Raw genomic sequence first — 24321 nt, 5'->3', positions numbered from 1 at the left:
AGTTTGCAAGGTGCTTCTGCTTACGGCCATTCCACCCTTAGAATGCCTGATCTCGTCTGATCTCAGAAGCTACCTAGGGTTGGGCCTGGTTAGTACTTGAATGGGAGACTGTCTGGGAATACCAGGTGTTGTAAGCTTTTCCAATCCTGCAAACAATTAAAGCTTACATTTCCATGTTATTTACATCTTTTGCACAAATTTGTAGTTGAAACTCTTTTGTGTTGTAAATGTTGATGTGTTGAAATGGAATGCTTTTGCTTGGTTTTGAACAAATATGGTCTTAGCTATGAAATTTGAATCCTCTAGTTTGCAAGGTGCTTCTGCTTACGGCCATTCCACCCTTAGAATGCCTGATCTCGTCTGATCTCGGAAGCTACCTAGGGTTGGGCCTGGTTAGTACTTGAATGGGAGACTGTCTGGGAATACCAGGTGTTGTAAGCTTTTCCAATCCTGCAAACAATTAAAGCTTACATTTCCATGTTATTTACATCTTTTGCACAAATTTGTAGTTGAAACTCTTTTGTGTTGTAAATGTTGATGTGTTGAAATGGAATGCTTTTGCTTGGTTTTGAACAAATATGGTCTTAGCTATGAAATTTGAATCCTCTAGGTTTGCAAGGTGCTTCTGCTTACGGCCATTCCACCCTTAGAATGCCTGATCTCGTCTGATCTCGGAAGCTACCTAGGGTTGGGCCTGGTTAGTACTTGAATGGGAGACTGTCTGGGAATACCAGGTGTTGTAAGCTTTTCCAATCCTGCAAACAATTAAAGCTTACATTTCCATGTTATTTACATCTTTTGCACAAATTTGTAGTTGAAACTCTTTTGTGTTGTAAATGTTGATGTGTTGAAATGGAATGCTTTTGCTTGGTTTTGAACAAATATGGTCTTAGCTATGAAATTTGAATCCTCTAGTTTGCAAGGTGCTTCTGCTTACGGCCATTCCACCCTTAGAATGCCTGATCTCGTCTGATCTCAGAAGCTACCTAGGGTTGGGCCTGGTTAGTACTTGAATGGGAGACTGTCTGGGAATACCAGGTGTTGTAAGCTTTTCCAATCCTGCAAACAATTAAAGCTTACATTTCCATGTTATTTACATCTTTTGCACAAATTTGTAGTTGAAACTCTTTTGTGTTGTAAATGTTGATGTGTTGAAATGGAATGCTTTTGCTTGGTTTTGAACAAATATGGTCTTAGCTATGAAATTTGAATCCTCTAGTTTGCAAGGTGCTTCTGCTTACGGCCATTCCACCCTTAGAATGCCTGATCTCGTCTGATCTCAGAAGCTACCTAGGGTTGGGCCTGGTTAGTACTTGAATGGGAGACTGTCTGGGAATACCAGGTGTTGTAAGCTTTTCCAATCCTGCAAACAATTAAAGCTTACATTTCCATGTTATTTACATCTTTTGCACAAATTTGTAGTTGAAACTCTTTTGTGTTGTAAATGTTGATGTGTTGAAATGGAATGCTTTTGCTTGGTTTTGAACAAATATGGTCTTAGCTATGAAATTTGAATCCTCTAGTTTGCAAGGTGCTTCTGCTTACGGCCATTCCACCCTTAGAATGCCTGATCTCGTCTGATCTCAGAAGCTACCTAGGGTTGGGCCTGGTTAGTACTTGAATGGGAGACTGTCTGGGAATACCAGGTGTTGTAAGCTTTTCCAATCCTGCAAACAATTAAAGCTTACATTTCCATGTTATTTACATCTTTTGCACAAATTTGTAGTTGAAACTCTTTTGTGTTGTAAATGTTGATGTGTTGAAATGGAATGCTTTTGCTTGGTTTTGAACAAATATGGTCTTAGCTATGAAATTTGAATCCTCTAGTTTGCAAGGTGCTTCTGCTTACGGCCATTCCACCCTTAGAATGCCTGATCTCCTCTGATCTCAGAAGCTACCTAGGGTTGGGCCTGGTTAGTACTTGAATGGGAGACTGTCTGGGAATATCAGGTGTTGTAAGCTTTTCCAATCCTGCAAACAATTAAAGCTTACATTTCCATGTTATTTACATCTTTTGCACAAATTTGTAGATGAAACTCTTTTGTGTTGTAAATGTTGATGTGTTGAAATGGAATGCTTTGTGTTGTAAATGTTGATGTTTTGAAATGGAATGCTTTTGCTTGGTTTTGAACAAATATGGTCTTAGCTATGAAATTTGAATCCTCTAGTTTGCAAGGTGCTTCTGCTTACGGCCATTCCACCCTTAGAATGCCTGATCTCGTCTGATCTCAGAAGCTACCTAGGGTTGGGCCTGTTTAGTACTTGATTGGAAGACTGTCTGGGAATACCAGGTGTTGTAAGCTTTTCCAATCCTGCAAACAATTAAAGCTTACACTTCCATGTTATTTATATCTTTTGCACTTATTTGTAGTTGACACTCTTTTGTGTGGTAAATGTTGATGTGTTGAAATGGAATGCTTTGTGTTGTAAATGTTGATGTGTTGAAATGGAATGCTTTTGCTTGGTTTTGAACAAATATGGTCTTAGCTATGAAATTTGAATCCTCTAGTTTGCTAAGTGCTTTCTCCTTACGGCCATTCCACCCTTAGAATGCCTGATCTCGTCTGATCTCAGAAGCTACCTAGGGTTGGGCCTGGTTAGTACTTGAATGGGAGACTGTCTGGGAATACCAGGTGTTGTAAGCTTTTCCAATCCTGCAAACAATTAAAGCTTACATTTCCATGTTATTTACATCTTTTGCACAAATTTGTAGTTGAAACTCTTTTGTGTTGTAAATGTTGATGTGTTGAAATGGAATGCTTTAGCTTGGTTTTGAACAAATATGGTCTTAGCTATGAAATTTGAATCCTCTAGTTTGCAAGGTGCTTCTGCTTACGGCCATTCCACCCTTAGAATGCCTGATCTCGTCTGATGTCAGAAGCTACCTAGGGTTGGGCCTGGTTAGTACTTGAATGGGAGACTGTCTGGGAATATCAGGTGTTGTAAGCTTTTCCAATCCTGCAAACAATTAAAGCTTACATTTCCATGTTATTTACATCTTTTGCACAAATTTGTAGATGAAACTCTTTTGTGTTGTAAATGTTGATGTGTTGAAATGGAATGCTTTGTGTTGTAAATGTTGATGTGTTGAAATGGAATGCTTTGTATTGTAAATGTTGATGTGTTGAAATGGAATGCTTTTGCTTGGTTTTGAACAAATATGGTCTTAGCTATGAAATTTGAATCCTCTAGTTTGCAAGGTGCTTCTGCTTGCGGCCATTCGATCCTTAGAATACCTGATCTTGTCTGATCTCAGAAGCTACCAAGGGTTGGGCCTGGTTAGTACTTGAATGGGAGACTGTCTGGGAATACCAGGTGTTGTAAGCTTTTCCAATCCTGCTAACAATTAAAGCTTACATTTCCATGTTATTTACATCTTTTGCACAAATTTGTAGTTGAAACTCTTTTGTGTTGTAAATGTTGATGTGTTGAAATGGAATGCTTTTGCTTGGTTTTGAACAAATATGGTCTTAGCTATGAAATTTGAATCCTCTAGGTTTGCAAGGTGCTTCTGCCTACGGCCATTCCACCCTTAGAATGCCTGATCTCGTCTGATCTCAGAAGCTACCTAGGGTTGGGCCTGGTTAGTACTTGAATGGGAGACTGTCTGGGAATACCAGGTGTTGTAAGCTTTTCCAATCCTGCAAACAATTAAAGCTTACATTTCCATGTTATTTACATCTTTTGCACAAATTTGTAGTTGAAACTCTTTTGTGTTGTAAATGTTGATGTGTTGAAATGGAATGCTTTTGCTTGGTTTTGAACAAATATGGTCTTAGCTATGAAATTTGAATCCTCTATTTTGCAAGGTGCTTCTGCTTACGGCCATTCCACCCTTAGAATGCCTGATCTCGTCTGATCTCAGAAGCTACCTAGGGTTGGGCCTGGTTAGTACTTGAATGGGAGACTGTCTGGGAATACCAGGTGTTGTAAGCTTTTCCAATCCTGCAAACAATTAAAGCTTACATTTCCATGTTATTTACATCTTTTGCACAAATTTGTAGTTGAAACTCTTTTGTGTTGTAAATGTTGATGTGTTGAAATGGAATGCTTTTGCTTGGTTTTGAACAAATATGGTCTTAGCTATGAAATTTGAATCCTCTAGTTTGCAAGGTGCTTCTGCTTACGGCCATTCCACCCTTAGAATGCCTGATCTCGTCTGATCTCAGAAGCTACCTAGGGTTGGGCCTGTTTAGTACTTGATTGGAAGACTGTCTGGGAATACCAGGTGTTGTAAGCTTTTCCAATCCTGCAAACAATTAAAGCTTACACTTCCATGTTATTTATATCTTTTGCACTTATTTGTAGTTGACACTCTTTTGTGTGGTAAATGTTGATGTGTTGAAATGGAATGCTTTGTGTTGTAAATGTTGATGTGTTGAAATGGAATGCTTTTGCTTGGTTTTGAACAAATATGGTCTTAGCTATGAAATTTGAATCCTCTAGTTTGCTAAGTGCTTTCTCCTTACGGCCATTCCACCCTTAGAATGCCTGATCTCGTCTGATCTCAGAAGCTACCTAGGGTTGGGCCTGGTTAGTACTTGAATGGGAGACTGTCTGGGAATATCAGGTGTTGTAAGCTTTTCCAATCCTGCAAACAATTAAAGCTTACATTTCCATGTTATTTACATCTTTTGCAGAAATTTGTAGTTGAAACTCTTTTGTGTTATAAATGTTGATGTGGGTTGGGTCTGGTTAGTACTTGAATGGGAGACTGTCTGGGAATACCAGGTGTTGTAAGCTTTTCCAATCCTGCAAACAATTAAAGCTTACATTTCCATGTTATTTACATCTTTTGCAGAAATTTGTAGTTGAAACTCTTTTGTGTTGTAAATGTTGTGTTGAAATGGAATGCCTTTGCTTGGTTTTGAACCAATATGGTCTTAGCTATGAAATTTGAATCCTCTAGTTTGCAAGGCTCTTCTGCTTACGGCAATTCCACCCTTAGAATCCCTGAGCTCGTCTGATCTCAGAAGCTACCTAGGGTTGGGCACGTTTAGTACTTGAATGGGAGACTGTCTGGGAATACCAGGTGTTGTAAGCTTTTCCAATCCTGCAAACAATTAAAGCTTACATTTCCATGTTATTTACATCTTTTGCACAAATTTGTAGTTGAAACTCTTTTGTATTGTAAATGTTGATGTGTTGAAATTGAATGCTTTTGCTTGGTTTTCAACAAATATGGTCTTAGCTATGAAATTTGAATCCTCTAGTTTGGAAGGTGTTTTTGCTTACGACCATTCCACCCTTAGAATGCCTGATCTCGTCTGATCTCAGAAGCTACCTAGGGTTGGGCCTGGTTAGTACTTGAATGGGAGACTGTCTTGGAATATCAGGTGTTGTAAGCTTTTCCAATCCTGCAAACAATTAAAGCTTACATTTCCATGTTATTTATATCTTTTGCACAAATTTGTAGTTGAAACTCTTTTGTGTTATAAATGTTGATGTGGGTTGGGTCTGGTTAGTACTTGAATGGGAGACTGTCTGGGAATACCAGGTGTTGTAAGCTTTTCCAATCCTGCAAACAATTAAAGCTTACATTTCCATGTTATTTACATCTTTTGCACAAATTTGTAGTTGAAACTCTTTTGTGTTGTAAATGTTGATGTGTTGAAATGGAATGCTTTTGCTTGGTTTTGAACAAATATGGTCTTAGCTATGAAATTTGAATCCTCTAGTTTGCAAGGTGCTTCTGCTTACGGCCATTCCACCCTTAGAATGCCTGATCTCGTCTGATCTCAGAAGCTACCTAGGGTTGGGCCTGGTTAGTACTTGAATGGGAGACTGTCTGGGAATATCAGGTGTTGTAAGCTTTTCCAATCCTGCAAACAATTAAAGCTTACATTTCCATGTTATTTACATCTTTTGCACAAATTTGTAGTTGAAACTCTTTTGTGTTGTAAATGTTGATGTGTTGAAATGGAATGCTTTTGCTTGGTTTTGAACAAATATGGTCATAGCTATGAAATTTGAATCCTCTAGTTTGCAAGGTGCTTCTGCTTACGGCCATTCCACCCTTAGAATGCCTGATCTCGTCTGATCTCAGAAGCTACCTAGGGTTGGGCCTGGTTAGAACTTGAATGGGAGACTGTCTGGGAATACCAGGTGTTGTAAGCTTTTCCAATCCTGCAAACAATTAAAGCTTACATTTCCATGTTATTTACATCTTTTGCACAAATTTGTAGTTGAAACTCTTTTGTGTTGTAAATGTTGATGTGTTGAAATGGAATGCTTTTGCTTGGTTTTGAACAAATATGGTCTTAGCTATGAAATTTGAATCCTCTAGTTTGCAAGGTGCTTCTGCTTACGGCCATTCCACCCTTAGAATGCCTGATCTCGTCTGCTCTCAGAAGCTACCTAGGGTTGGGCCTGGTTAGTACTTGAATGGGAGACTGTCTTGGAATATCAGGTGTTGTAAGCTTTTCCAATCCTGCACACAATTAAAGCTTAAATTTCCATGTTATTTACATCTTTTGCACAAATTTGTAGATGAAACTCTTTTGTGTTGTAAATGTTGATGTGTTGAAATGGAATGCTTTGTGTTGTAAATGTTGATGTGTTGAAATGGAATGCTTTTGCTTGGTTTTGAACAAATATGGTCTTAGCTATGAAATTTGAATCCTCTAGTTTGCAAGGTGCTTCTGCTTACGGCCATTCCACCCTTAGAATGCCTGATCTCGTCTGATCTCAGAAGCTACCTAGGGTTGGGCCTGGTTAGTACTTGAATGGGAGACTGTCTGGGAATACCAGGTGTTGTAAGCTTTTCCAATCCTGCAAACAATTAAAGCTTACATTTCCATGTTATTTACATCTTTTGCACAAATTTGTAGTTGAAACTCTTTTGTGTTGTAAATGTTGATGTGTTGAAATGGAATGCTTTTGCTTGGTTTTGAACAAATATGGTCTTAGCTATGAAATTTGAATCCTCTAGTTTGCAAGGTGCTTCTGCTTACGGCCATTCCACCCTTAGAATGCCTGATCTCGTCTGCTCTCAGAAGCTACCTAGGGTTGGGCCTGGTTAGTACTTGAATGGGAGACTGTCTTGGAATATCAGGTGTTGTAAGCTTTTCCAATCCTGCAAACAATTAAAGCTTACATTTCCATGTTATTTACATCTTTTGCACAAATTTGTAGATGAAACTCTTTTGTGTTGTAAATGTTGATGTGTTGAAATGGAATGCTTTGTGTTGTAAATGTTGATGTGTTGAAATGGAATGCTTTTGCTTGGTTTTGAACAAATATGGTCTTAGCTATGAAATTTGAATCCTCTAGTTTGCAAGGTGCTTCTGCTTACGGCCATTCCACCTTTAGAATGCCTGATCTCGTCTGATCTCAGAAGCTACCTAGGGTTGGGCCTGGTTAGTACTTGAATGGGAGACTGTCTGGGAATACCAGGTGTTGTAAGCTTTTCCAATCCTGCAAACAATTAAAGCTTACATTTCCATGTTATTTACATCTTTTGCACAAATTTGTAGTTGAAACTCTTTTGTGTTGTAAATGTTGATGTGTTGAAATGGAATGCTTTTGCTTGGTTTTGAACAAATATGGTCTTAGCTATGAAATTTGAATCCTCTAGTTTGCAAGGTGCTTCTGCTTACGGCCATTCCACCCTTAGAATGCCTGATCTCGTCTGATCTCAGAAGCTACCAAGGGTTGGGCCTGGTTAGTACTTGAATGGGAGACTGTCTGGGAATACCAGGTGTTGTAAGCTTTTCCAATCCTGCAAACAATTAAAGCTTACATTTCCATGTTATTTACATCTTTTGCACAAATTTGTAGTTGAAACTCTTTTGTGTTGTAAATGTTGATGTGTTGAAATGGAATGCTTTTGCTTGGTTTTGAACAAATATGGTCTTAGCTATGAAATTTGAATCCTCTAGTTTGCAAGGTGCTTCTGCTTACGGCCATTCCACCCTTAGAATGCCTGATCTTGTCTGATCTCAGAAGCTACCTAGGGTTGGGCCTGGTTAGTACTTGAATGGGAGACTGTCTGGGAATACCAGGTGTTGTAAGCTTTTCCAATCCTGCAAACAATTAAAGCTTACATTTCCATGTTATTTACATCTTTTGCACAAATTTGTAGTTGAAACTCTTTTGTGTTGTAAATGTTGATGTGTTGAAATGGAATGCTTTGTATTGTAAATGTTGATGTGTTGAAATGGAATGCTTTTGCTTGGTTTTGAAGAAATATGGTCTTAGCTATGAAATTTGAATCCTCTAGTTTGCAAGGTGCTTCTGCTTACGGCCATTCCACCCTTAGAATGCCTGATCTCGTCTGATCTCAGAAGCTACCTAGGGTTGGGCCTGGTTAGTACTTGAATGGGAGACTGTCTGGGAATACCAGGTGTTGTAAGCTTTTCCAATCCTGCAAACAATTAAAGCTTACATTTCCATGTTATTTACATCTTTTGCACAAATTTGTAGTTGAAACTCTTTTGTGTTGTAAATGTTGATGTGTTGAAATGGAATGCTTTTGCTTGGTTTTGAAGAAATATGGTCTTAGCTATGAAATTTGAATCCTCTAGTTTGCAAGGTGCTTCTGCTTACGGCCATTCCACCCTTAGAATGCCTGATCTCGTCTGATCTCAGAAGCTACCTAGGGTTGGGCCTGGTTAGTACTTGAATGGGAGACTGTCTGGGAATATCAGGTGTTGTAAGCTTTTCCAATCCTGCAAACAATTAAAGCTTACATTTCCATGTTATTTACATCTTTTGCACAAATTTGTAGTTGAAACTCTTTTGTGTTGTAAATGTTGATGTGTTGAAATGGAATGCTTTTGCTTGGTTTTGAACAAATATGGTCTTAGCTATGAAATTTGAATCCTCTAGTTTGCAAGGTGCTTCTGCTTACGGCCATTCCACCCTTAGAATGCCTAATCTTGTCTGATCTCAGAAGCTACCTAGGGTTGGGCCTGGTTAGTACTTGAATGGGAGACTGTCTGGGAATACCAGGTGTTGTAAGCTTTTCCAATCCTGCAAACAATTAAAGCTTACATTTCCATGTTATTTACATCTTTTGCACAAATTTGTAGTTGAAACTCTTTTGTGTTGTAAATGTTGATGTGTTGAAATGGAATGCTTTTGCTTGGTTTTGAACAAATATGGTCTTAGCTATGAAATTTGAATCCTCTAGTTTGCAAGGTGCTTCTGCTTACGGCCATTCCACCCTTAGAATGCCTAATCTTGTCTGATCTCAGAAGCTACCTAGGGTTGGGCCTGGTTAGTACTTGAATGGGAGACTGTCTGGGAATACCAGGTGTTGTAAGCTTTTCCAATCCTGCAAACAATTAAAGCTTACATTTCCATGTTATTTACATCTTTTGCACAAATTTGTAGTTGAAACTCTTTTGTGTTGTAAATGTTGATGTGTTGAAATGGAATGCTTTTGCTTGGTTTTGAACAAATATGGTCTTAGCTATGAAATTTGAATCCTCTAGTTTGCAAGGTGCTTCTGCTTATGGCCATTCCACCCTTAGAATGCCTGATCTCGTCTGATCTCAGAAGCTACCTAGGGTTGGGCCTGGTTAGTACTTGAATGGGAGACTGTCTGGGAATACCAGGTGTTGTAAGCTTTTCCAATCCTGCAAACAATTAAAGCTTACATTTCCATGTTATTTACATCTTTTGCACAAATTTGTAGTTGAAACTCTTTTGTGTTGTAAATGTTGATGTGTTGAAATGGAATGCTTTTGCTTGGTTTTGAACAAATATGGTCTTAGCTATGAAATTTGAATCCTCTAGTTTGCAAGGTGCTTCTGCTTACGGCCATTCCACCCTTAGAATGCCTGATCTCGTCTGATCTCAGAAGCTACCTAGGGTTGGGCCTGGTTAGTACTTGAATGGGAGACTGTCTGGGAATACCAGGTGTTGTAAGCTTTTCCAATCCTGCAAACAATTAAAGCTTACATTTCCATGTTTTTTACATCTTTTGCACAAATTTGTAGTTGAAACTCTTTTGTGTTGTAAATGTTGATGTGTTGAAATGGAATGCTTTTGCTTGGTTTTGAACAAATATGGTCTTAGCTATGAAATTTGAATCCTCTAGGTTTGCAAGGTGCTTCTGCTTACGGCTATTCCACCCTTAGAATGCCTGATCTCGTCTGATCTCAGAAGCTACCTAGGGTTGGGCCTGGTTAGTACTTGAATGGGAGACTGTCTGGGAATATCAGGTGTTGTAAGCTTTTCCAATCCTGCAAACAATTAAAGCTTACATTTCCATGTTATTTACATCTTTTGCACAAATTTGTAGATGAAACTCTTTTGTGTTGTAAATGTTGATGTGTTGAAATGGAATGCTTTGTGTTGTAAATGTTGATGTGTTGAAATGGAATGCTTTTGCTTGGTTTTGAACAAATATGGTCTTAGCTATGAAATTTGAATCCTCTAGTTTGCAAGGTGCTTCTGCTTACGGCCATTCCACCCTTAGAATGCCTGATCTCGTCTGATCTCAGAAGCTATCTAGGGTTGGGCCTGGTTACTACTTGAATGGGAGACTGTCTGGGAATACCAGGTGTTGTAAGCTTTTCCAATCCTGCAAACAATTAAAGCTTACATTTCCATGTTATTTACATCTTTTGCACAAATGTGTAGTTGAAACTCTTTTGTGTTGTAAATGTTGATGTGTTGAAATGGAATGCTTTTGCTTGGTTTTGAACAAATATGGTCTTAGCTATGAAATTTGAATCCTCTAGGTTTGCAAGGTGCTTCTGCCTACGGCCATTCCACCCTTAGAATGCCTGATCTCGTCTGATCTCAGAAGCTACCTAGGGTTGGGCCTGGTTAGTACTTGAATGGGAGACTGTCTGGGAATACCAGGTGTTGTAAGCTTTTCCAATCCTGCAAACAATTAAAGCTTACATTTCCATGTTATTTACATCTTTTGCACAAATTTGTAGTTGAAACTCTTTTGTGTTGTAAATGTTGATGTGTTGAAATGGAATGCTTTGTGTTGTAAATGTTGATGTGTTGAAATGGAATGCTTTTGCTTGGTTTTGAACAAATATGGTCTTAGCTATGAAATTTGAATCCTCTAGTTTGCAAGGTGCTTCTGCTTACGGCCATTCCACCCTTAGAATGCCTCATCTCGTCTGATCTCAGAAGCTACCTAGGGTTGGGCCTGGTTAGTACTTGAATGGGAGACTGTCTGGGAATATCAGGTGTTGTAAGCTTTTCCAATCCTGCAAACAATTAAAGCTTACATTTCCATGTTATTTACATCTTTTGCACAAATTTGTAGTTGAAACTCTTTTGTGTTGTAAATGTTGATGTGTTGAAATGGAATGCTTTTGCTTGGTTTTGAACAAATATGGTCTTAGCTATGAAATTTGAGTCCTCTAGTTTGCAAAGTTCTTTTGCTTACGGCCATTCCACCCTTAGAATGCCTGATCTCGTCTGATCTCAGAAGCTACCTAGGGTTGGGCCTGGTTAGTACTTGAATGGGGGAATGTCTGGGAATACCAGGTGTTGTAAGCTTTTCCAATCCTGCAAACAATTAAAGCTTACATTTCCATGTTATTTACATCTTTTGCACAAATTTGTAGTTGAAACTCTTTTGTGTTGTAAATGTTGATGTGTTGAAATGGAATGCTTTGTGTTGTAAATGTTGATGTGTTGAAATGGAATGTTTTTGCTTGGTTTTGAACAAATATGGTCTTAGCTATGAAATTTGAATCCTCTAGTTTGCAAGGTGCTTCTGCTTGCGGCCATTCCATCCTTAGAATGCCTGATCTCGTCTGATCTCAGAAGCTACCTAGGATTGGGCCTGTTTAGTACTTGATTGGAAGACTGTCTGGGAATACCAGGTGTTGTAAGCTTTTCCAATCCTGCAAACAATTAAAGCTTACACTTCCATGTTATTTATATCTTTTGCACTTATTTGTAGTTGACACTCTTTTGTGTGGTAAATGTTGATGTGTTGAAATGGAATGCTTTGTGTTGTAAATGTTGATGTGTTGAAATGGAATGCTTTTGCTTGGTTTTGAACAAATATGGTCTTAGCTATGAAATTTGAATCCTCTAGTTTGCTAAGTGCTTCTGCTTACGGCCATTCCACCCTTAGAATGCCTGATCTCGTCTGATCTCAGAAGCTACCATTGGGTTGGACCTGGTTAGTACTTGAAAGGGAGACTGTCTGGGAATACCAGGTGTTGTAAGCTTTTCCAATCCTGCAAACAATTAAAGCTTACATTTCCATGTTATTTACATCTTTTGCACAAATTTGTAGTTGAAACTCTTTTGTGTTATAAATGTTGATGTGGGTTGGGCCTGGTTAGTACTTGAATGGGAGACTGTCTGGGAATACCAGGTGTTGTAAGCTTTTCCAATCCTGCAAACAATTAAAGCTTACATTTCCATGTTATTTAAATCTTTTGCACAAATTTGTAGTTGAAACTCTTTTGTGTTGTAAATGTTGATGTGTTGAAATGGAATGCTTTTGCTTGGTTTCGAACAAATATGGTCTTATCTATGAAATTTGAATCCTCTCGTTTGCAAGGTTCTTCTGATTACGGCCATTCCACCCTTAGAACGCCTGATGTTGTCTGATCTCAGAAGCTACATAGGGTTGGGTCTGGTTAGTACTTGAATGGGAGACTGTCTGGGAATACCAGGTGTTGTAAGCTTTTCCAATCCTGCAAACAATTAAAGCTTACATTTCCATGTTATTTACATCTTTTGCACAAATTTGTAGATGAAACTCTTTTGTGTTGTAAATGTTGATGTGTTGAAATGGAATGCTTTGTGTTGTAAATGTTGATGTGTTGAAATGGAATGCTTTTGCTTGGTTTTGAACAAATATGGTCTTAGCTATGAAATTTGAATCCTCTAGTTTGCAAGGTGCGTCTGCTTAAGGCCATTCCACCCTTAGAATGCCTGATCTCGTCTGATCTCAGAAGCTACCTAGGGTTGGGCCTGGTTAGTACTTGAATGGGAGACTGTCTGGGAATATCAGGTGTTGTAAGCTTTTCCAATCCTGCAAACAATTAAAGCTTACATTTCCATGTTATTTACATCTTTTGCACAAATTTGTAGTTGAAACTCTTTTGTGTTGTAAATGTTGATGTGTTGAAATGGAATGCTTTTGCTTGGTTTTGAACAAATATGGTCTTAGCTATAAAATTTGAATCCTCTAGTTTGCTAGGTGCTTCTCCTTATGGCCGTTCCACCCTTAGAATCCCTGATCTCGTCTGATCTCAGAAGCTACCTAGGGTTGGGCCTGGTTAGTACTTGAATGGGAGACTGTCTGGGAATACCAGGTGTTGTAAGCTTTTCCAATCCTGCAAACAATTAAAGCTTACATTTCCATGTTATTTACATCTTTTGCACAAATTTGTAGTTGAAACTCTTTTGTGTTGTAAATGTTGATGTGTTGAAATGGAATGCTTTTGCTTGGTTTTGAACAAATATGGTCTTAGCTATGAAATTTGAATCCTCTAGTTTGCAAGGTGCTTCTGCTTACGGCCATTCCACCCTTAGAATGCCTGATCTCGTCTGATCTCAGAAGCTACCTAGGGTTGGGCCTGGTTAGTACTTGAATGGGAGACTGTCTGGGAATACCAGGTGTTGTAAGCTTTTCCAATCCTGAAAACAATTAAAGCTTACATTTCCATGTTATTTATATCTTTTGCACTTATTTGTAGTTGACACTCTTTTGTGTGGTAAATGTTGATGTGTTGAAATGGAATGCTGTGTTGTAAATGTTGATGTGTTGAAATGGAATGCTTTTGCTTGGTTTTGAACAAATATGGTCTTAGATATGAAATTTGAATCCTCTAGTTTGCAAGGTGCTTCTGCTTACGGCCATTCCACCCTTAGAATGCCTGATCTCGTCTGATCTCAGAAACTGCCTAGGGTTTGGCCTGGTTAGTACTTGAATGGGAGACTGTCTGGGAATACCAGGTGTTGTAAGCTTTTCTAATCCTGCAAACAATTAAAGCTTACATTTCCATGTTATTTACATCTTTTGCACAAATTTGTAGTTGAAACTCTTTTGTGTTGTAAATGTTGATGTGTTGAAATGGAATGATTTTGCTTGGTTTTGAACAAATATGGTCTTAGCTATGAAATTTGAATCCTCTAGTTTGCTAGGTGTTTCTGCTTACGGCCATTCCAGACTCAGAATGCCTGATCTTGTCTGATCTCAGAAGATACTTAGGGTTGGGCCTGGTTAGTACTTGAATGGGAGACTGTCTGGGAAAACCAGGTGTTGTAAGCTTTTCCAATCCTGCAAACAATTAAAGCTTACATTTCCATGTTATTTACATCTTTTGCACAAATTTGTAGTTGAAACTCTTTTGTGTTGTAAATGTTGATGTGTTGAAATGGAATGCTTTTGCTTGGTTTTGAACAAATATGGTCTTAGCTATGAAATTTGAATCCTCTAGTTTGAAAGGTGCTTCTGCTTACGGCCATTCCACCCTTAGAATGCCTGATCTTGTCTGATCTCAGAAACTACCTAGAGTTGGGTCTGGTTAGTACTTGAATGGGAGACTGTCTGGGAATACCAGGTGTTGTAAGCTTTTCCAATCCTGCGAACAATTAAAGCTTACATTTCCATGTTATTTACATATTTTGCACAAATTTGTAGTCGAAACTCTTTTGTGTTATAAATGTTGATGTGGGTTGGGTCTGGTTAGTACTTGAATGGGAGACTGTCTGGGAATACCAGGTGTTGTAAGCTTTTCCAATCCTGCAAACAATTAAAGCTTACATTTCCATGTTATTTACATCTTTTGCACAAATTTGTAGTTGAAACTCTTTTGTGTTGTAAATGTTGATGTGTTGAAATGGAATGCTTTTGCTTGGTTTTGAACAAATATGGTCTTAGCTATGAAATTTGAATCCTCTAGTTTGCAAGGTGCTTCTGCTTACGGCCATTCCAACCTTAGAATGCCTGATCTCGTCTGATCTCAGAAGCTACCTAGGGTTGGGACTGGTTAGTACTTGAATGGGAGACTGTCTGGGAATACCAGGTGTTGTAAGCTTTTCCAATCCTGCAAACAATTAAAGCTTACATTTCCATGTTATTTACATCTTTTGCACAAATTTGTAGTTGAAACTCTTTTGTGTTGTAAATGTTGATGTGTTGAAATGGAATGCTTTTGCTTGGTTTTGAACAAATATGGTCTTAGCTATGAAATTTGAATCCTCTAGTTTGCAAGGTGCTTCTGCTTACGGCCATTCCACCCTTAAAATGCCTGATCTCGTCTGATCTCAGAAGCTACCTAGGGTTGGGCCTGGTTAGTACTTGAATGGGAGACTGTCTGGGAATACCAGGTGTTGTAAGCTTTTCCAATCCTGCAAACAATTAAAGCTTACATTTCCATGTTATTTACATCTTTTGCACAAATTTGTAGTTGAAACTCTTTTGTGTTGTAAATGTTGATGAGTTGAAATGGAATGCTTTTGCTTGGTTTTGAACAAATATGGTCTTAGCTATGAAATTTGAATCCTCTAGTTTGCAAGGTGCTTCTGCTTACGGCCATTCCACCCTTAGAATGCCTGATCTCGTCTGATCTCAGAAGCTACCTAGGGTTGGGCCTGGTTAGTACTTGAATGGGAGACTGTCTGGGAATATCAGGTGTTGTAAGCTTTTCCAATCCTGCAAACAATTAAAGCTTACATTTCCATGTTATTTACATCTTTTGCACAAATTTGTAGTTGAAACTCTTTTGTGTTGTAAATGTTGATGTGTTGAAATGGAATGCTTTTGCTTGGTTTTGAACAAATATGGTCTTAGCTATGAAATTTGAATCCTCTAGTTTGCAAGGTGCTTCTGCTTACGGCCATTCCACCCTTAGAATGCCTGATCTCGTCTGATCTCAGAAGCTATCTAGGATTGGGCCTGGTTAGTACTTGAATGGGAGACTGTCTGGGAATACCAGGTGTTGTAAGCTTTTCCAATCCTGCAAACAATTAAAGCTTACATTTCCATGTTATTTACATCTATTGCACAAATTTGTAGTTGAAACTCTTTTGTGTTGTAAATGTTGATGTGTTGAAATGGAATGCTTTTGCTTGGTTTTGAACAAATATGGTCTTAGCTATGAAATTTGAATCCTCTAGTTTGCAAGGTGCTTCTGCTTACGGCCATTCCACCCTTAGAATGCCTGATCTCGTCTGATCTCAGAAGCTACCTAGGGTTGGGCCTGGTTAGTACTTGAATGGGAGACTGTCTGGGAATATCAGGTGTTGTAAGCTTTTCCAATCCTGCAAACAATTAAAGCTTACATTTCCATGTTATTTACATCTTTTGCACAAATTTGTAGATGAAACTCTTTTGTGTTGTAAATGTTGATGTGTTGAAATGGAATGCTTTGTGTTGTAAATGTTGATGTGTTGAAATGGAATGCTTTTGCTTGGTTTTGAACAAATATGGTCTTAGCTATGAAATTTGAATCCTCTAGTTTGCAAGGTGCTTCTGCTTACGGCCATTCCACCCTTAGAATGCCTGATCTCGTCTGATCTCAGAAGCTACCTAGGGTTGGGCCTGGTTAGTACTTGAATGGGAGACTGTCTGGGAATATCAGGTGTTGTAAGCTTTTCCAATCCTGCAAACAATTAAAGCTTACATTTCCATGTTATTTACATCTTTTGCACAAATTTGTAGTTGAAACTCTTTTGTGTTGTAAATGTTGATGTGTTGAAATGGAATGCTTTTGCTTGGTTTTGAACAAATATGGTCTTAGCTATGAAATTTGAATCCTCTAGTTTGCAAGGTGCTTCTGCTTACGGCCATTCCAACCTTAGAATGCCTGATCTCGTCTGATCTCAGAAGCTACCTAGGGTTGGGCCTGGTTAGTACTTGAATGGGAGACTGTCTGGGAATACCAGGTGTTGGAAGCTTTTCCAATCCTGCAAACAATTAAAGCTTACATTTCCATGTTATTTACATCTTTTGCACAAATTTGTAGTTGAAACTCTTTTGTGTTGTAAATGTTGATGTGTTGAAATGGAATGCTTTTGCTTGGTTTTGAACAAATATGGTCTTAGCTATGAAATTTGAATCCTCTAGTTTGCAAGGTGTTTCTGCTTACGGCCATTCCACCCTTAGAATGCCTGATCTCGTCTGATCTCAGAAGCTACCTAGGGTTGGGCCTGGTTAGTACTTGAATGGGAGACTGTCTGGGAATACCAGGTGTTGTAAGCTTTTCCAATCCTGCAAACAATTAAAGCTTACATTTCCATGTTATTTACATCTTTTGCACAAATTTGTAGTTGAAACTCTTTTGTGTTGTAAATGTTGATGTGTTGAAATGGAATGCTTTTGCTTGGTTTTGAACAAATATGGTCTTAGCTATGAAATTTGAATCCTCTAGTTTGCAAGGTGCTTCTGCTTACGGCCATTCCACCCTTAGAATGCCTGATCTCGTCTGATCTCAGAAGCTACCTAGGGTTGGGCCTGGTTAGTACTTGAATGGGAGACTGTCTGGGAATACCAGGTGTTGTAAGCTTTTCCAATCCTGCAAACAATTAAAGCTTACATTTCCATGTTATTTACATCTTTTGCACAAATTTGTAGTTGAAACTCTTTTGTGTTGTAAATGTTGATGTGTTGAAATGGAATGCTTTTGCTTGGTTTTGAACAAATATGGTCTTAGCTATGAAATTTGAATCCTCTAGTTTGCAAGGTGCTTCTGCTTACGGCCATTCCACCCTTAGAATGCCTGATCTCGTCTGATCTCAGAAGCTACCTAGGGTTGGGCCTGGTTAGTGCTTGAATGGGGGACTGTCTGGGAATATCAGGTGTTGTAAGCTTTTCCAATCCTGCAAACAATTAAAGCTTACATTTCCATGTTATTTACATCTTTTGCACAAATTTGTAGATGAAACTCTTTTGTGTTGTAAATGTTGATGTGTTGAAATGGAATGCTTTGTGTTGTAAATGTTGATGTGTTGAAATGGAATGCTTTGTGTTGTAAATGTTGATGTGTTGAAATGGAATGCTTTTGCTTGGTTTTGAACAAATATGGTCTTAGCTATGAAATTTGAATCCTCTAGTTTGCAAGGTGCTTCTGCTTACGGCCATTCCACCCTTAGAATGCCTGATCTCGTCTGATCTCAGAAGCTACCTAGGGTTGGGCCTGGTTAGTACTTGAATGGGAGACTGTCTGGGAATACCAGGTGTTGTAAGCTTTTCCAATCCTGCAAACAATTAAAGCTTACATTTCCATGTTATTTACATCTTTTGCACAAATTTGTAGTTGAAACTCTTTTGTGTTGTAAATGTTGATGTGTTGAAATGGAATGCTTTTGCTTGGTTTTGAACAAATATGGTCTTAGCTATGAAATTTGAATCCTCTAGTTTGCAAGGTGCTTCTGCTTACGGCCATTCCACCCTTAGAATGCCTGATCTCGTCTGATCTCAGAAGCTACCTAGGGTTGGGCCTGGTTAGTACTTGAATGGGAGACTGTCTGGGAATACCAGGTGTTGTAAGCTTTTCCAATCCTGCAAACAATTAAAGCTTACATTTCCATGTTATTTACATCTTTTGCACAAATTTGTAGTTGAAACTCTTTTGTGTTGTCAATGTTGATGTGTTGAAATGGAATGCTTTTGCTTGGTTTTGAACAAATATGCTCTTAGCTATGAAATTTGAATCCTCTAGTTTGCAAGGTGCTTCTGCTTACGGTCATTCCACCCTTAGAATGCCTGATCTCGTCTGATCTCAGAAGCTACCTAGGGTTGGGCCTGGTTAGTACTTGAATGGGAGACTGTCTGGGAATACCAGGTGTTGTAAGCTTTTCCAATCCTGCAAACAATTAAAGCTTACATTTCCATGTTATTTACATCTTTTGCACAAATTTGTAGATGAAACTCTTTTGTGTTGTAAATGTTGATGTGTTGAAATGGAATGCTTTGTGTTGTAAATGTTGATGTGTTGAAATGGAATGCTTTTGCTTGGTTTTGAACAAATATGGTCTTAGCTATGAAATTTGAATCCTCTAGTTTGCAAGGTGCTTCTGCTTACGGCCATTCCACCCTTAGAATGCCTGATCTCGTCTGATCTCAGAAGCTACCTAGGGTTGGGCCTGGTTAGTACTTGAATGGGAGACTGTCTGGGAATACCAGGTGTTGTAAGCTTTTCCAATCCTGCAAACAATTAAAGCTTACATTTCCATGTTATTTACATCTTTTGCACAAATTTGTAGTTGAAACTCTTTTGTGTTGTAAATGTTGATGTGTTGAAATGGAATGCTTTTGCTTGGTTTTGAACAAATATGGTCTTAGCTATGAAATTTGAATCCTCTAGTTTGCAAGGTGCTTCTGCTTACGGCCATTCCACCCTTAGAATGCCTGATCTCGTCTGATCTCAGAAGCTACCTAGGGTTGGGCCTGGTTTGTACTTGAATGGGAGACTGTCTGGGAATATCAGGTGTTGTAAGCTTTTCCAATCCTGCAAACAATTAAAGCTTACATTTCCATGTTATTTACATCTTTTGCACAAATTTGTAGATGAAACTCTTTTGTGTTGTAAATGTTGATGTGTTGAAATGGAATGCTTTGTGTTGTAAATGTTGATGTGTTGAAATGGAATGCTTTTGCTTGGTTTTGAACAAATATGGTCTTAGCTATGAAATTTGAATCCTCTAGTTTGCAAGGTGCTTCTGCTTACGGCCATTCCATCCTTAGAATGCCTGATCTCGTCTGATCTCAGAAGCTACCTAGGGTTGGGCCTGGTTAGTACTTGAATGGGAGACTGTCTGGGAATACCAGGTGTTGTAAGCTTTTCCAATCCTGCAAACAATTAAAGCTTACATTTCCATGTTATTTACATCTTTTGCACAAATTTGTAGATGAAACTCTTTTGTGTTGTAAATGTTGATGTGTTGAAATGGAATGCTTTGTGTTGTAAATGTTGATGTGTTGAAATGGAATGCTTTTGCTTGGTTTTGAACAAATATGATCTTAGCTATGAAATTTGAATCCTCTAGTTTGCAAGGTGCTTCTGCTTACGGCCATTCCACCCTTAGAATGCCTGATCTCGTCTGATCTCAGAAGCTACCTAGGGTTGGGCCTGGTTAGTACTTGAATGGGAGACTGTCTGGGAATACCAGGTGTTGTAAGCTTTTCCAATCCTGCAAACAATTAAAGCTTACATTTCCATGTTATTTACATCTTTTGCACAAATTTGTAGTTGAAACTCTTTTGTGTTGTGAATGTTGATGTGTTGAAATGGAATGCTTTTTCTTGGTTTTGAACAAATATGGTCTTAGCTATGAAATTTGAATCCTCTAGTTTGCAAGGTGCTTCTGCTTACGGCCATTCCACCCTTAGAATTCCTGATCTCGTCTGATCTCAGAAGCTACCTAGGGTTGGGCCTGGTTAGTACTTGAATGGGAGACTGTCTGGGAATACCAGGTGTTGTAAGCTTTTCCAATCCTGCAAACAATTAAAGCTTACATTTCCATGTTATTTACATCTTTTGCACAAATTTGTAGTTGAAACTCTTTTGTGTTGTAAATGTTGATGTGTTGAAATGGAATGCTTTTGCTTGGTTTTGAACAAATATGGTCTTAGCTATGAAATTTGAATCCTCTAGTTTGGAAGGTGCTTCTGCTTAAGGCCATTCCACCCTTAGAATGCCTGATCTCGTCTGATCTCAGAAGCTACCTAGGGTTGGGCCTGGTTAGTACTTGAATGGGAGACTGTCTGGGAATACCAGGTGTTTTAAGCTTTTCCAATCCTGCAAACAATTAAAGCTTACATTTCCATGTTATTTACATCTTTTGCACAAATTTGTAGATGAAACTCTTTTGTGTTGTAAATGTTGATGTGTTGAAATGGAATGCTTTGTGTTGTAAATGTTGATGTGTTGAAATGGAATGCTTTTGCTTGGTTTTGAACAAATATGGTCTTAGCTATGAAATTTGAATCCTCTAGTTTGCAAGGTGCTTCTGCTTACGGCCATTCCACCCTTAGAATGCCTGATCTCGTCTGATCTCAGAAGCTACCTAGGGTTGGGCCTGGTTAGTACTTGAATGGGAGACTGTCTGGGAATACCAGGTGTTGTAAGCTTTTCCAATCCTGCAAACAATTAAAGCTTACATTTCCATGTTATTTACATCTTTTGCACAAATTTGTAGTTGAAACTCTTTTGTGTTGTAAATGTTGATGTGTTGAAATGGAATGCTTTTGCTTGGTTTTGAACAAATATGGTCTTAGCTATGAAATTTGAATCCTCTAGTTTGCAAGGTGCTTCTGCTTACGGCCATTCCACCCTTAGAATGCCTGATCTCGTCTGATCTCAGAAGCTACCTAGGGTTGGGCCTGGTTAGTACTTGAATGGGAGACTGTCTGGGAATACCAGGTGTTGTAAGCTTTTCCAATCCTGCAAACAATTAAAGCTTACACTTCCATGTTATTTATATCTTTTGCACTTATTTGTAGTTGACACTCTTTTGTGTGGTAAATGTTGATGTGTTGAAATGGAATGCTTTGTGTTGTAAATGTTGATGTGTTGAAATGGAATGCTTTTGCTTGGTTTTGAACAAATATGGTCTTAGCTATGAAATTTGAATCCTCTAGTTTGCTAAGTGCTTCTGCTTTCGGCCATTCCACCCTTAGAATGCCTGATCTCGTCTGATCTCAGAAGCTACCTAGGGTTGGGCCTGGTTAGTTCTTGAATGGGAGACTGTCTGGGAATACCAGGTGTTGTAAGCTTTTCCAATCCTACAAACAATTAAAGCTTACATTTCCATGTTATTTACATCTTTTGCACAAATTTGTAGTTGAAACTCTTTTGTGTTGTAAATGTTGATGTGTTGAAATGGAATGCTTTTGCTTGGTTTTGAACAAATATGGTCTTAGCTATGAAATTTGAATCCTCTAGTTTGCAAGGTGCTTCTGCTTACGGCCATTCCATCCTTAGAACGCCTTATCTTGTCTGATCTCAGAAGCTACCTAGTGTTGGGCCTGGTTAGTACTTGAATGGGAGACTGTCTGGGAATACCAGGTGTTGTAAGCTTTTCCAATCCTGAAAACAATTAAAGCTTACATTTCCATGTTATTTATATCTTTTGCACTTATTTGTAGTTGACACTCTTTTGTGTGGTAAATGTTGATGTGTTGAAATGGAATGCTGTGTTGTAAATGTTGATGTGTTGAAATGGAATGCTTTTGCTTGGTTTTGAACAAATATGGTCTTAGCTATGAAATTTGAATCCTCTAGTTTTCAAAGTGCTTCTGCTTGCGGCCATTCCACCCATAGAATGCCTGATCTCGTCTGATCTCAGAAGCTACTTAGGGTTGGGCCTGGTTAGTACTTGAATGGGAGACTGTCTGGGAATACCAGGTGTTGTAAGCTTTTCCAATCCTGCGAACAATTAAAGCTTACATTTCCATGTTATTTACATATTTTGCACAAATTTGTAGTCGAAACTCTTTTGTGTTGTAAATGTTGATGTGTTGAAATGGAATGCTTTTGCTTGGTTTTGAACAAATATGGTCTTAGCTATGAAATTTGAATCCTCTAGTTTGCTAAGAGCTTCTGCTTACGGCCATTCCACCCTTAGAATGCCTGAACTCGTCTGATTTCAGAAGCTACCTAGGGTTGGGTCTGGTTAGTACTTGAATGGGAGACTGTCTGGGAATACCAGGTGTTGTAAGCTTTTCCAATCCTGCAAACAATTAAAGCTTACATTTCCATGTTATTTACATCTTTTGCACAAATTTGTAGTTGAAACTCTTTTGTATTGTAAATGTTGATGTGTTGAAATGGAATGCTTTTGCTTGGTTTTGAACAAATATGGTCTTAGCTATGAAATTTGAATCCTCTAATTTGCAAGATGCTTCTGCTTGCGGCCATTCCACCCGTAGAATGCCTGATCTCGTCTGATCTCAGAAGCTACCTAGGGTTGGGCCTGGTTAGTACTTGAATGGGAGACTGTCTGGGAATACCAGGTGTTGTAAGCTTTTCCAATCCTGCAAACAATTAAAGCTTACATTTCCATGTTATTTACATCTTTTGCACAAATTTGTAGTTGAAACTCTTTTGTGTTGTGAATGTTGATGTGTTGAAATGGAATGCTTTTTCTTGGTTTTGAACAAATATGGTCTTAGCTATGAAAATTGAATCCTCTGGTTTGCAAGGTTCTTCTGCTTGAGGCCATTCCACCCTTAGAACGCCTGATCTCGTCTGATCTCAGAAGCTACCTAGAGTTGGGCCTGGTTAGTTCTTGAATGGGAGACTGTCTGGGAATACCAGGTGTTGTAAGCTTCTCCAATCCTGCAAACAATTAAAGCTTACATTTCCATGTTATTTACATCTTTTGCACAAATTTGTAGTTGAAACTCTTTTGTGTTGTAAATGTTGATGTGTTGAAATGGAATGCTTTTGCTTGGTTTTGAACAAATATGGTCTTAGCTATGAAATTTGAATCCTCTAGTTTGCAAGATCCTTCTGCTTACGGCCATTCCACCCTTAGAATGCCTGATCTCGTCTATTCTCAGAAGCTACCTAGGGTTGGGTCTGGTTAGTACTTGAATGGGAGACTGTCTGGGAATACCAGGTGTTGTAAGCTTTTCCAATCCTGCAAACAATTAAAGCTTACATTTCCATGTTATTTACATCTTTTGCACAAATTTGTAGTTGAAACTCTTTTGTGTTGTAAATGTTGATGTGTTGAAATGGAATGCTTTGTGTTGTAAATGTTGATGTGTTGAAATGGAATGCTTTTGCTTGGTTTTGAACAAATATGATCTTAGCTATGAAATTTGAATCCTCTAGTTTGCAAGGTGCTTCTGCTTACGGCCATTCCACCCTTAGAATGCCTGATCTTGTCTGATCTCAGAAGCTACCTAGGGTTGGGCCTGGTTAGTACTTGAATGGGAGACTGTCTGGGAATACCAGGTGTTGTAAGCTTTTCCAATCCTGCAAACAATTAAAGCTTACATTTCCATGTTATTTACATCTTTTGCACAAATTTGTAGTTGAAACTCTTTTGTGTTGTAAATGTTGATGTGTTGAAATGGAATGCTTTTGCTTGGTTTTGAACAAATATGGTCTTAGCTATGAAATTTGAATCCTCTAGGTTTGCAAGGTGCTTCTGCCTACGGCCATTCCACCATTAGAATGCCTGATCTCGTCTGGTCTCAGAAGCTACCTAGGGTTGGGCCTGGTTAGTACTTGAATGGGAGACTGTCTGGGAATACCAGGTGTTGTAAGCTTTTCCAATCCTGCAAACAATTAAAGCTTACATTTCCATGTTATTTACATCTTTTGCACAAATTTGTAGTTGAAACTCTTTTGTGTTGTAAATGTTGATGTGTTGAAATGGAATGCTTTTGCTTGGTTTTGAACAAATATGGTCTTAGCTATGAAA

The 24321-nt window shown here is 38.5% G+C and overlaps 75 pseudogenes; all 75 read left to right on the top strand.

Annotated features, from left to right (window-relative positions):
* The first annotated feature begins 18 nt into the window (after positions 1–18).
* Positions 19–137, top strand: LOC140569452 (5S ribosomal RNA; annotated as a pseudogene).
* A 185-nt stretch (positions 138–322) lies between these two features.
* On the top strand, positions 323–441 carry LOC140571110 (5S ribosomal RNA; annotated as a pseudogene).
* A 186-nt stretch (positions 442–627) lies between these two features.
* On the top strand, positions 628–746 carry LOC140571109 (5S ribosomal RNA; annotated as a pseudogene).
* Positions 747–931: 185 nt separating this feature from the next.
* On the top strand, positions 932–1050 carry LOC140569451 (5S ribosomal RNA; annotated as a pseudogene).
* Positions 1051–1235: 185 nt separating this feature from the next.
* On the top strand, positions 1236–1354 carry LOC140569449 (5S ribosomal RNA; annotated as a pseudogene).
* Positions 1355–1539: 185 nt separating this feature from the next.
* Positions 1540–1658, top strand: LOC140569448 (5S ribosomal RNA; annotated as a pseudogene).
* A 185-nt stretch (positions 1659–1843) lies between these two features.
* Positions 1844–1962, top strand: LOC140572090 (5S ribosomal RNA; annotated as a pseudogene).
* A 222-nt stretch (positions 1963–2184) lies between these two features.
* Positions 2185–2303, top strand: LOC140566232 (5S ribosomal RNA; annotated as a pseudogene).
* A 223-nt stretch (positions 2304–2526) lies between these two features.
* On the top strand, positions 2527–2645 carry LOC140572068 (5S ribosomal RNA; annotated as a pseudogene).
* Positions 2646–2830: 185 nt separating this feature from the next.
* On the top strand, positions 2831–2949 carry LOC140566252 (5S ribosomal RNA; annotated as a pseudogene).
* A 259-nt stretch (positions 2950–3208) lies between these two features.
* Positions 3209–3327, top strand: LOC140566977 (5S ribosomal RNA; annotated as a pseudogene).
* A 186-nt stretch (positions 3328–3513) lies between these two features.
* On the top strand, positions 3514–3632 carry LOC140571860 (5S ribosomal RNA; annotated as a pseudogene).
* Positions 3633–3817: 185 nt separating this feature from the next.
* LOC140569447 (5S ribosomal RNA) lies at positions 3818–3936 on the top strand (annotated as a pseudogene).
* A 185-nt stretch (positions 3937–4121) lies between these two features.
* Positions 4122–4240, top strand: LOC140566231 (5S ribosomal RNA; annotated as a pseudogene).
* A 223-nt stretch (positions 4241–4463) lies between these two features.
* LOC140573016 (5S ribosomal RNA) lies at positions 4464–4582 on the top strand (annotated as a pseudogene).
* A 343-nt stretch (positions 4583–4925) lies between these two features.
* Positions 4926–5044, top strand: LOC140568278 (5S ribosomal RNA; annotated as a pseudogene).
* Positions 5045–5229: 185 nt separating this feature from the next.
* LOC140571558 (5S ribosomal RNA) lies at positions 5230–5348 on the top strand (annotated as a pseudogene).
* A 346-nt stretch (positions 5349–5694) lies between these two features.
* LOC140570744 (5S ribosomal RNA) lies at positions 5695–5813 on the top strand (annotated as a pseudogene).
* Positions 5814–5998: 185 nt separating this feature from the next.
* On the top strand, positions 5999–6117 carry LOC140566175 (5S ribosomal RNA; annotated as a pseudogene).
* A 185-nt stretch (positions 6118–6302) lies between these two features.
* Positions 6303–6421, top strand: LOC140566819 (5S ribosomal RNA; annotated as a pseudogene).
* Positions 6422–6643: 222 nt separating this feature from the next.
* On the top strand, positions 6644–6762 carry LOC140569446 (5S ribosomal RNA; annotated as a pseudogene).
* Positions 6763–6947: 185 nt separating this feature from the next.
* LOC140566818 (5S ribosomal RNA) lies at positions 6948–7066 on the top strand (annotated as a pseudogene).
* Positions 7067–7288: 222 nt separating this feature from the next.
* LOC140570537 (5S ribosomal RNA) lies at positions 7289–7407 on the top strand (annotated as a pseudogene).
* Positions 7408–7592: 185 nt separating this feature from the next.
* Positions 7593–7711, top strand: LOC140569214 (5S ribosomal RNA; annotated as a pseudogene).
* Positions 7712–7896: 185 nt separating this feature from the next.
* On the top strand, positions 7897–8015 carry LOC140572180 (5S ribosomal RNA; annotated as a pseudogene).
* A 222-nt stretch (positions 8016–8237) lies between these two features.
* LOC140569445 (5S ribosomal RNA) lies at positions 8238–8356 on the top strand (annotated as a pseudogene).
* Positions 8357–8541: 185 nt separating this feature from the next.
* On the top strand, positions 8542–8660 carry LOC140570743 (5S ribosomal RNA; annotated as a pseudogene).
* Positions 8661–8845: 185 nt separating this feature from the next.
* LOC140567042 (5S ribosomal RNA) lies at positions 8846–8964 on the top strand (annotated as a pseudogene).
* A 185-nt stretch (positions 8965–9149) lies between these two features.
* On the top strand, positions 9150–9268 carry LOC140567041 (5S ribosomal RNA; annotated as a pseudogene).
* A 185-nt stretch (positions 9269–9453) lies between these two features.
* On the top strand, positions 9454–9572 carry LOC140570455 (5S ribosomal RNA; annotated as a pseudogene).
* Positions 9573–9757: 185 nt separating this feature from the next.
* LOC140569443 (5S ribosomal RNA) lies at positions 9758–9876 on the top strand (annotated as a pseudogene).
* A 186-nt stretch (positions 9877–10062) lies between these two features.
* On the top strand, positions 10063–10181 carry LOC140571806 (5S ribosomal RNA; annotated as a pseudogene).
* A 222-nt stretch (positions 10182–10403) lies between these two features.
* On the top strand, positions 10404–10522 carry LOC140572276 (5S ribosomal RNA; annotated as a pseudogene).
* A 186-nt stretch (positions 10523–10708) lies between these two features.
* Positions 10709–10827, top strand: LOC140571859 (5S ribosomal RNA; annotated as a pseudogene).
* A 222-nt stretch (positions 10828–11049) lies between these two features.
* On the top strand, positions 11050–11168 carry LOC140566945 (5S ribosomal RNA; annotated as a pseudogene).
* Positions 11169–11353: 185 nt separating this feature from the next.
* Positions 11354–11472, top strand: LOC140573440 (5S ribosomal RNA; annotated as a pseudogene).
* Positions 11473–11694: 222 nt separating this feature from the next.
* On the top strand, positions 11695–11813 carry LOC140567056 (5S ribosomal RNA; annotated as a pseudogene).
* Positions 11814–12035: 222 nt separating this feature from the next.
* LOC140567832 (5S ribosomal RNA) lies at positions 12036–12155 on the top strand (annotated as a pseudogene).
* Positions 12156–12501: 346 nt separating this feature from the next.
* On the top strand, positions 12502–12620 carry LOC140568023 (5S ribosomal RNA; annotated as a pseudogene).
* Positions 12621–12842: 222 nt separating this feature from the next.
* On the top strand, positions 12843–12961 carry LOC140566339 (5S ribosomal RNA; annotated as a pseudogene).
* Positions 12962–13146: 185 nt separating this feature from the next.
* LOC140567167 (5S ribosomal RNA) lies at positions 13147–13265 on the top strand (annotated as a pseudogene).
* A 185-nt stretch (positions 13266–13450) lies between these two features.
* On the top strand, positions 13451–13569 carry LOC140569442 (5S ribosomal RNA; annotated as a pseudogene).
* A 220-nt stretch (positions 13570–13789) lies between these two features.
* LOC140567319 (5S ribosomal RNA) lies at positions 13790–13908 on the top strand (annotated as a pseudogene).
* A 185-nt stretch (positions 13909–14093) lies between these two features.
* On the top strand, positions 14094–14212 carry LOC140568188 (5S ribosomal RNA; annotated as a pseudogene).
* Positions 14213–14397: 185 nt separating this feature from the next.
* Positions 14398–14516, top strand: LOC140567495 (5S ribosomal RNA; annotated as a pseudogene).
* A 346-nt stretch (positions 14517–14862) lies between these two features.
* On the top strand, positions 14863–14981 carry LOC140567363 (5S ribosomal RNA; annotated as a pseudogene).
* A 185-nt stretch (positions 14982–15166) lies between these two features.
* LOC140569542 (5S ribosomal RNA) lies at positions 15167–15285 on the top strand (annotated as a pseudogene).
* Positions 15286–15470: 185 nt separating this feature from the next.
* Positions 15471–15589, top strand: LOC140570742 (5S ribosomal RNA; annotated as a pseudogene).
* Positions 15590–15774: 185 nt separating this feature from the next.
* LOC140572193 (5S ribosomal RNA) lies at positions 15775–15893 on the top strand (annotated as a pseudogene).
* A 185-nt stretch (positions 15894–16078) lies between these two features.
* Positions 16079–16197, top strand: LOC140570741 (5S ribosomal RNA; annotated as a pseudogene).
* A 222-nt stretch (positions 16198–16419) lies between these two features.
* On the top strand, positions 16420–16538 carry LOC140570740 (5S ribosomal RNA; annotated as a pseudogene).
* A 185-nt stretch (positions 16539–16723) lies between these two features.
* Positions 16724–16842, top strand: LOC140566974 (5S ribosomal RNA; annotated as a pseudogene).
* Positions 16843–17027: 185 nt separating this feature from the next.
* Positions 17028–17146, top strand: LOC140569441 (5S ribosomal RNA; annotated as a pseudogene).
* Positions 17147–17331: 185 nt separating this feature from the next.
* On the top strand, positions 17332–17450 carry LOC140569440 (5S ribosomal RNA; annotated as a pseudogene).
* Positions 17451–17635: 185 nt separating this feature from the next.
* Positions 17636–17754, top strand: LOC140566106 (5S ribosomal RNA; annotated as a pseudogene).
* A 259-nt stretch (positions 17755–18013) lies between these two features.
* Positions 18014–18132, top strand: LOC140569439 (5S ribosomal RNA; annotated as a pseudogene).
* A 185-nt stretch (positions 18133–18317) lies between these two features.
* LOC140569437 (5S ribosomal RNA) lies at positions 18318–18436 on the top strand (annotated as a pseudogene).
* A 185-nt stretch (positions 18437–18621) lies between these two features.
* On the top strand, positions 18622–18740 carry LOC140570296 (5S ribosomal RNA; annotated as a pseudogene).
* A 222-nt stretch (positions 18741–18962) lies between these two features.
* LOC140569436 (5S ribosomal RNA) lies at positions 18963–19081 on the top strand (annotated as a pseudogene).
* A 185-nt stretch (positions 19082–19266) lies between these two features.
* Positions 19267–19385, top strand: LOC140572208 (5S ribosomal RNA; annotated as a pseudogene).
* Positions 19386–19607: 222 nt separating this feature from the next.
* On the top strand, positions 19608–19726 carry LOC140571209 (5S ribosomal RNA; annotated as a pseudogene).
* A 222-nt stretch (positions 19727–19948) lies between these two features.
* On the top strand, positions 19949–20067 carry LOC140569435 (5S ribosomal RNA; annotated as a pseudogene).
* A 185-nt stretch (positions 20068–20252) lies between these two features.
* LOC140569984 (5S ribosomal RNA) lies at positions 20253–20371 on the top strand (annotated as a pseudogene).
* A 185-nt stretch (positions 20372–20556) lies between these two features.
* LOC140571257 (5S ribosomal RNA) lies at positions 20557–20675 on the top strand (annotated as a pseudogene).
* A 222-nt stretch (positions 20676–20897) lies between these two features.
* LOC140569434 (5S ribosomal RNA) lies at positions 20898–21016 on the top strand (annotated as a pseudogene).
* Positions 21017–21201: 185 nt separating this feature from the next.
* LOC140569433 (5S ribosomal RNA) lies at positions 21202–21320 on the top strand (annotated as a pseudogene).
* A 222-nt stretch (positions 21321–21542) lies between these two features.
* On the top strand, positions 21543–21661 carry LOC140566534 (5S ribosomal RNA; annotated as a pseudogene).
* Positions 21662–21846: 185 nt separating this feature from the next.
* On the top strand, positions 21847–21965 carry LOC140568199 (5S ribosomal RNA; annotated as a pseudogene).
* Positions 21966–22185: 220 nt separating this feature from the next.
* LOC140572732 (5S ribosomal RNA) lies at positions 22186–22304 on the top strand (annotated as a pseudogene).
* A 185-nt stretch (positions 22305–22489) lies between these two features.
* Positions 22490–22608, top strand: LOC140567217 (5S ribosomal RNA; annotated as a pseudogene).
* A 185-nt stretch (positions 22609–22793) lies between these two features.
* On the top strand, positions 22794–22912 carry LOC140573053 (5S ribosomal RNA; annotated as a pseudogene).
* Positions 22913–23097: 185 nt separating this feature from the next.
* On the top strand, positions 23098–23216 carry LOC140567972 (5S ribosomal RNA; annotated as a pseudogene).
* Positions 23217–23401: 185 nt separating this feature from the next.
* LOC140567734 (5S ribosomal RNA) lies at positions 23402–23520 on the top strand (annotated as a pseudogene).
* A 222-nt stretch (positions 23521–23742) lies between these two features.
* Positions 23743–23861, top strand: LOC140572179 (5S ribosomal RNA; annotated as a pseudogene).
* A 186-nt stretch (positions 23862–24047) lies between these two features.
* Positions 24048–24166, top strand: LOC140567248 (5S ribosomal RNA; annotated as a pseudogene).
* Positions 24167–24321: the final 155 nt, after the last annotated feature.

This window comes from Salminus brasiliensis, chromosome 11, assembly GCF_030463535.1.
Source record: "Salminus brasiliensis chromosome 11, fSalBra1.hap2, whole genome shotgun sequence".
In the NCBI taxonomy this organism is placed as follows: domain Eukaryota; kingdom Metazoa; phylum Chordata; class Actinopteri; order Characiformes; family Bryconidae; genus Salminus; species Salminus brasiliensis.
Note: the sequence above shows the minus strand (reverse complement) of the source record. Positions and strands in the feature narration are given on the sequence as shown.